The sequence below is a fragment of the Dipodomys merriami genome, unplaced genomic scaffold (genome assembly GCF_024711535.1).
Source record: "Dipodomys merriami isolate MVZ:Mamm:240054 unplaced genomic scaffold, mDipMer1.0.p SCAF_1295, whole genome shotgun sequence".
Taxonomy (NCBI): domain Eukaryota; kingdom Metazoa; phylum Chordata; class Mammalia; order Rodentia; family Heteromyidae; genus Dipodomys; species Dipodomys merriami.
In genome coordinates this window covers 40,787-48,873 of record NW_027202599.1, presented here as the reverse complement: position 1 = coordinate 48,873, position 8,087 = coordinate 40,787, and the positions used below count along the sequence as shown (strand labels likewise).

The window sequence follows — 8,087 nt, the reverse complement described above, 5'->3', positions numbered from 1 at the left end:
TCCAGGTATATTTTAGATATGAGACGTTTGTCTGTTGTATGGGCCGTGAAGAACTTCTCCCAATCCGTGGGCTTTCTATAGATCTTGCTAGCTATGTCCTTTGCCATGCAGAAACTCTGCAATTTCATGCAATCCCATTTGTCCAACCTTTCTTTGATGTGTTGTGTTTCTCAGTCTCTATTAAGAAAATTTCGGCCTGGGCCAAGGAGTCCTAGGGTGTCTCCTATTCAGAATCAACTCTGTTTGTTGATTCTATTTTTTTTTTTTTGGATTCTAATTCATTTAATTCTGATTTAATTTTAAATATTTCTTTTTGTCTTCTGGATTGGGGTTTATCTTGCTTGTGTTTTTCAAGGAGGCTCAGCTGTCTCATTAAATTGTTAGTTTCAGATCTCTCCAATTTGTTGATGTAGGAATTCAGAGCTATAAACTTGCCTCTGAGTATTGCCTTTGCTGTATCCCAGAGGAGCTGGTAGTTTGTGTGCTCATTTTTGTTGAATATCATGAACACTTGAATTTCCTTTCTAATCTCTTGCATGACCCACTCCTGGTTCATCAGTGTGTTGTTCAGCCTCCATGTGTTACAGGACTTTCTTTGTTGGCTTTTGGTGTTGAATTCTAATTTAATACTCTTATGGTCTGAGAGAATGCAAGGTATGACTTCAATGTTTCTAAATTTGCACAATTTTGCTTTGTGGCCTAAAATGTTGTCTATTTTGGAAAATATTCCATATGCTGGTGTATTCTGATGCTGCTGGGTGAAATATTCGGTAGACGTCTCTTAAATCTAGTTGATATATGCAGTTATTTTTGTCTGTGGTGTCTCTGTTGATTTTTTGCTGAGTTTATCTATCTAGTGGGGATATTGGTGTGTTAAAGTCCCCAACAATTAATGTCTTTGGATCTATCTGAGATTTGAGAGAAAGTAGTGTTTCCTGGATAAATTTGGGTACTCTGTTGTTTGATGAATAGATATTTAGAATTGTAATATCTTCCTGAAGGAGAGATCCCTTAATTAGTACATAGCGACCTACTTTACCTCTTCTAACTAATTTTAATGTGATGTCTATTTTATCTGATATTAGTATTGCAACTCCTTCCTGTTTATGGGGGGCTGTTTGCTTGGTAGATTTTGTTACAGCCTTTCACATTCAAAATGTGTTTGTTTTTATGGGCAAGATGTGACTCCTGAAGGCAACAGATAGAAGGATGTTGATTTTTACTCCAACTATACAGTCTATGTTGCTTAATTGCAGAGTTAAGCCCGTTAATGTTAAGAGATAGGACTAAGAGGTATTTGGGAGTGCCTACCATTTTATCCACCTTCTTGGGAGTTGGGGCACCTGGGTTCTTCCTATGGTTCTTGGATTCTCAGTTTGGGTGTGGTTTCTTGGCCTGTACTGTGGTCTTGTTCGTTTTCTATGTTTAGGACATCTTTCAGTATCTTTTGTAGGGCTGCTTTGGTGGAGATATAATATTTCCATTTTTCTTTGCTATGGAATGTTTTTATTTGACCTGAAGTTATGAAGGAGAGTTTAGCTAGGTAAAGTATTCTTGGTTGATTGTTGTTTGTCTTTAGTGCATGTCATACATCATGCCAGGATCTTCTTGCTTTGATTGTCCCTGCTGAGAAATCTGAGGGGATTCTAATTGGTTTCCCTTTATAGGTGATTTATCTTTTCTCCTTCGCTGCATTAAGGATCCTTTCCTTGGTCTGAGTTTATCCTTTGCGGATTATAATGTGATGGTAGGATGTCTTGTTCTGGTCTGTTCTATTTGGAGTTCTAAAAGCTTCTTGTATCTGAATAGGCCTATCTTTTTGTATGTTTGGGAAGTTCTCTGCTAGGATCCTGTTAAACAAATTTCCTAGACCATTAACTTCTGTCTCTAGGTGTTCCTCTACACACATTATCCTCACATTAAGCCTTCTGATGATATCTTCCAAGTGTTGAATAGATCTATCTTATTTATTGGACTTGTCTTGGATGGTTGTATGTTCTTTCTCTATAATATGTAGGTTGTCTTAAATCCACGAGTTTCGATCTTCTGCATGGTCTGACATACTGCCAAGACTTTCTACTTTGTTATTTTTTTTCCCTTCTAATTGATGGGCTTTGATGGCTTCAAATTCTTTGTTGGAACTTTGTTCTAGATCTTGTGCGAACTTCTTTACTTCCTTAATTTGGTGTTCCATGTTTATTCTCAAATCACTTAGTTGATTTGTTATCGTTTCCTTGGACTCTCATTCCTTCTGATTGGCTCCAGTGAGCATTACCTTCCCAGTCTCCCTGATTTCTTTTTTTTTGGGGGGGGATCAGGTCATGGGGCCTGAACTCTGGGCCTGAGCACTGTCCCTCAGCTCTTTAGGTCAAGGCTAGCACTCTACCACTTGAGCCACAGTGCCTCTTCTGGCATTTTTTCTTTTTGCTTATGTGGTGCTCAGGAATTGAACCCAGGCCCTCATGCATGCAAGGCAAGCACTCTACCACTGAGTCCCCTTACCAGCCCATGTCTCCCTGATTTCTTTCAGCTCTCTGTTTTTGTATTCCATTAATGCCTCCATTGATATTTGTCTATTCTCAGCCCTATCTCTCAGTTCCTGTATTTCTCATTGATTAGCATCCTCACGTTCATGCATTTCCTGTAGTTTTCTTTGAGTGTTCTCAGCTTGTTCACGCCATTGCTGACTTGCTCGTTGTCTGTTCTCAGCCAGCTCACATAATTGCTATCTTTCTCTTTGACTGATCTGAACCTGCTCACACAATTCCTTTATTTCTCTTTGAATGTTCTCAATTTGCTCAGGAAATTCCTGTATCAATCTTTGAGTAGCTTCCTCATGCTCATGAGACTCCTGTATTGATCTTTGGTTTGCCTCCTCTGTCTCCCACTCACACTGAGACCTTTGCATGTTTTCACTCTTTTCATTTACGCCTTTTACCTGTAGTGTTTGTAGAGCTTTTTGGGAACTCTCCTCTGGATTGTTCATTATCTGTTCTGTCCCCTGATTGTCATGAGTGGGAGTTGAGATCTCCAGGATTGCCATTTTTTCTTGTGTTTTTCCAGCTTGTTCTGCCCATTTGGGATGAGAATAACACCAGTTTTGTGTTAGAACACTATTTTAAGGTAACTATCAAACAAAGTCTGTAGTTGCACAGTCAAAAGTCTGCAGATACAATCTTGTTCAAGAGATACAATCTATTGAACATTGAACAACTATGTCTTAATGGCCTAAGAACAGCAAAGGACAATTTGGCAACCAGAAATTATTAGGTTTATGGAAAATGTGGAGAAAAATAGCATTAGAGGGATGTGGGAAGGTGAGGGAGAGTGGAATTAACAATGTCCTCATATCAAAGAGGGAAATGGATTGGACAGAATGATAGCAGAGAGAGGAAAAAAGGAAAAAAGAAAAAGAAAGAAAAAAAAGAAAAAAAGAAGAAAAAGAGAAAAGAGAGAAGAAAAAATGGAAAAACAAAATTTAAAAAGTAAAACCCTTAAAAACTGCAGTGATAGTATTCAGAGAACAATGAGGACAGGATGAGAGGACGGGAGGGATAGAAAGGAGACATGAACAACTAGAAAAATAAAAATGTTTAAAATACTATATGGGTATGAAGAGGTAATACTGCTGTTAAAGAATTTAAGTCTAAGAGGTTTTGAATTGAGTAATAAATTTCTGGATTAAGTGTATACACAATGGACGATAAGATCTAATAATCGGCGACGCGTATATTTGAGGGTGAGCAGAACAGCAATTAAGTCATGCAGAAAAGAATGAAAGAGAAGTGAAAATAATGAGAAAAGAAAGAAAAAGAAAGGAATCAAAACGTCAGTATAGAAAAAAAAGATATAAAACAACAATTTAAAAATATTAAAATTAAAAAAAATTAAAAGTAAGGTTCAAAAGAAGAAAGGTCTTTGATTTTTTGGTGGGTGGGGGTTGGGAAGATTCTGTATCTCCCTTGTGTCCATAACCAGTCTCTTGGTGGAGTCTCTGGTCTGCTTGTGGTGTTTGGTTTTCCTGCGGCTTGATCAAGTTACTTAAGTCAGTTTGTTTGGGCAAGCTGAAAAGTGCTCTGCTTTACCCAGGATTTTGTGATCCTCCTCCAAGGCTAGTTCAGTGGGAGAGGGATCTGTTTTGAGTATCGCAGAAGCGGGAGATGGCTGTGCCCTCTAGTTTGGAGATGATGACATAAGGCTAGGTTCTGGGTTGAGTTGAGGCCTTTCAGCAAACAGTAGTTCTTCCCTGAGGGTCTAGCTTCTGAGACATTCTCAGAGTCCAGCCTCGAGCCTTTCTCAGGATTATGTTTACTGAATTTCAATTGATTATCTAGGCTGCTGTAGGGAGGGGCAGCCTCTGGCTCTGTTTACCCAATGAAGAAAGCCACTCCTGGGGGCAGAATTTCCTCTGCCTGGGGTGGGTGACTATTTCCTGGGAGGGGTTGAGCCTGGTAGGTCTGGGCAGGTTCCTCTGACCTGCTAAATGACTGTCTTGTTATCTCTCAAGGCCTAAGTTGGAGCTGGAAGCTCATCCAGGCCTTTGTCTGTATCAAGATGGAGATTTGTGTTGAGAAAATTGTAATTAAAGGCAGTAAGTGCATAGCCTAAAGACACAGTGAGGAAGGAAATGAGTCAAAGTTTCCAAAAGCCTTTCAGCAATACAAAAATGGTAGGTAAAATCTCTCCATTCTCTTATACTCTCAATTCAATATTCATATTGTCCAATAACTAATAACATAACAATTATGACCGTGGTAATTGCTTTTTGTCACATTTTGTCTTCAACACAGACTGTGTTGGTGACATTGGATTATCATGCACAAACTGAGATTATAAATTGAGGTCCAAAGAGAGCCAATTTTCTTCTGTTCCACGGTTCTAGTATCCTTTTTAAAAAGTATTAAACTTTTAAATACCATCAGTTATTGTCTTGTAAGAATCTCAAAACGAAATAAATTCACATATTATCACTCCAAAATGCTTTAAAAGTAGGAAATGATAAAAGAGGACTCCGTGAAGTACAGTTTCTTCTACTTTTAAAATTATTCTTAAAGCCGTGTGCTGGTTGGACACACCTGTAATCCTGTCCACTCGGCATATCTACTTAGGAGCTTGAGATCTGTGGATAAGTGTTGCAAGCCAATCAGGGCAAAAAAAAAAAAAAAAACAAACCCATAAGATTATTTTTCAAAAATTTAAATGAACTAGAAAAGGGCCAGAAATGGAGATGTAGCTAATATATTAGCTGACCAATCTAGAGAGAAAAGGCCTAGCGAGTCCTTGAAGCCCTTAGTTCAAACTCTGCGCACGCCAACAATCAGGTATGCACACGCACAAGCATGCATGTGCACACACACACACACACACACACATTCAAAATATCTTCATGTCAGTGTATTGCATTAATTTCTTTGTTAACGATATTATATAGGTAAAATAATAGAAGTAAACTCTTCCATCTCAGAACATTTTTAAACTTTTTTTATTGTAAGAATACTGTACAGAGGGGTTACAGTTACATGTGCAAGGTAATGAGTACATTTCCTACCAAGCATTGATACCTCCCCTTTATTTTTCCCCCACCATCCCTTCCCTTCCACCTTCACAAGTACATTCCTCACCACCCCCCATCCCAACCCCGCCTAAATTGTAAAGTTCGTTTTTCAACATAGTGTCTTGTGGATCTCATTGTTACAATGGGTCAACCTGTATCTCTATTTAAGCATTTTGTTTTTTTCCCTTTCCCTCCCCAAATTAGAGAAGTGTATATACAATATGCAGGCACAACGACATCAAATACAGTGAAAACAGGGGTTATGTTGTGTGGGAGGACCATATAAAAAATAAAAAAATCACATTGTACGTTATAATTACATTAGAAACAATAGCAAGAAAGAAAAAGAAAACCGTGTTCCTATCTTGGGTTTCATTTAGCTTAACATCATCTTATATAGTCATATGCACATAGTTTTTTTTATCATTTCTGCTTATCCCAGACATATATTTACTTAATGCAAATAAGGGATAGCATGGGACCTATGATTCTTTGGACTTGGCATATTTCAGATAATATAATTTTTTCCAAGTTTTTCCATTTTGTAACAAATTGGGTGATGGCATTCATTCTGATGGACGATAGAATTCCCATACACAAACACACACACACACACACACACACACACACACACACACACACACACACACACACACACACACACACACACACCATTTTCTTGATGCATTTATCTACTGAGGGGCATCGAGGTTGGTTCTATATCTTAGCTATGGTAAATAATGCTGCAATAAACATAGTTGTGCTAGTAGTTTTAATTTCGTCTTGTTTGTTTGTGATCATTTGGGTGAACGCCCAAAAGTGGGATTGCTGGGTCATAGGGGAGCCCTATGTGGAATCTTTTTTTTGTGTGAAAATATTGTACAGAGGGGTTACAATTAAATGGGCAAGACAATGAGTACATTTCTTGTCAAGCATTGTGGCCTCCTCCTTTGTTTTCCCCTTCCCCCTCTCCCCCCAAACAATCCTCCCCGCTCCCCCACTCGCACCAAATTTGTAAAGTTCATTTTCGACATAACGACTTGTGCATCTCATTGTTGCAATGAGTCCACCTGTATCCCTATTTAAACGATTAGTTTTTCCCCTTTCCCTCCACAAATTATACCTACATCAAATACAGTGAAAGCAGGATTTATACTGTGGGGGAGGGACATACAAAACAACAAAGAAATAATTTTATAAATGTGTTAGAAACAATCTCATGAAAGAAAAAATAAACATTTGAATACATACCTTAGGGTTCATTTCCCTAACATCAACTTATCTGAACTTTTCTCCTTGACTCAGACATATACTAGATATTGCAAATAAGAAAAACATGGGACCTATGTTTCTTTGGGCCTGGCTTATTTCGCATAATACAATTTTTTCCAAGTCTTTCCATTTCCTAACAAATTGGGCAATGTCATTCTTTCTGATGGAGGCATAGAATTCCATTGTGTATATATACCACATTTTCTTGATCCATTCATCTACTGAGGGACATCTGGGTTGGTTCCATACCTTAGCTAAAGTAAATAGTGCTGCGATACACATGGTCGTGCTGGTAGCTTTAGTGTGGTCTTGTTTGTAAACATGTGTGTAAATGCTCCCAAAAGTGGGATTGCTGGGTCATAGGGAAGCTCTATGTGGAGTCTTTTGAGGAACCTCCATACTACTTTCCAAAGTGGTTGAACAAGTTTACACTCCCACCAAGAGTGCAGTAGGGTTCCTTTCTGGCCACATCCCCTCCAGCATCTGTTGTATAAATATAGACTGCTTCAGAATTTGCTTGTCATCCTTGCGCAGGGGCCATGCTAATCTTCTGCATATTGTTCAATTTTAGAGTATGTGCTACCAAATTCTACACAGAACATTTTTTATATATAAGGTGGAATTGATTTTCTTAAACTAGATAATTCAACAAAAAGTAAGTTCTAAAGTATTGTCGTGAAATTTTAGAACCATATATTTCTTACATAACCACACATTTAAGAATAAAGTCAAGATTGATATGTCAAAAACATAATAATTCCGGATATTTGTTGTTCAAGAGATGTGTAGCAAGAGGAATTCAGTTATTCTATACAAGCCCCCTGTCATAATGAACACAGCAGCAAGTGTTAAGGTTTGTTAAAAGTTTTAATGTTTTGGGCTGGGAAGGTGGATCAATGGTAGAGCACTTGCCTTGCTTGCATGAGACCCTGGGTTCTATTCCTCAGCACCACATAAGCAGAAAAAATAGACGGACATGGTGCTGTTGTGGCTCAAGTGGTAGAGTGCAAGCCTTGAGCTGAAGAGCTGAGGGATAGTACCCAGGCCCAGAGTTCAGGACTCACGACTGGACCTCCCTCCAAAAAATTTAATGTTTTAAATATGTTTAATTTTGGGAATTTGCTTATATATGCCAAAATTAAGACTTTTTGTCAGGTCATAAAACTTTTCCATAAATATTTAAGATTTATGGTAGCAGATATATACTACTAAGTATCTCCATTTCAGAGTTTATAGAAAGGATACTAATGAGAAGTTGCAA

At 38.1% G+C, this 8,087-nt stretch overlaps 1 non-coding gene across 1 annotated transcript; it reads right to left on the bottom strand.

Annotated features, from left to right (window-relative positions):
* Positions 1-7,316: 7,316 nt before the first annotated feature.
* LOC138824486 (U6 spliceosomal RNA) lies at positions 7,317-7,421 on the bottom strand. The gene has a single exon (XR_011371106.1). It is a non-coding gene; the product is annotated as a U6 spliceosomal RNA (small nuclear RNA).
* Positions 7,422-8,087: the final 666 nt, after the last annotated feature.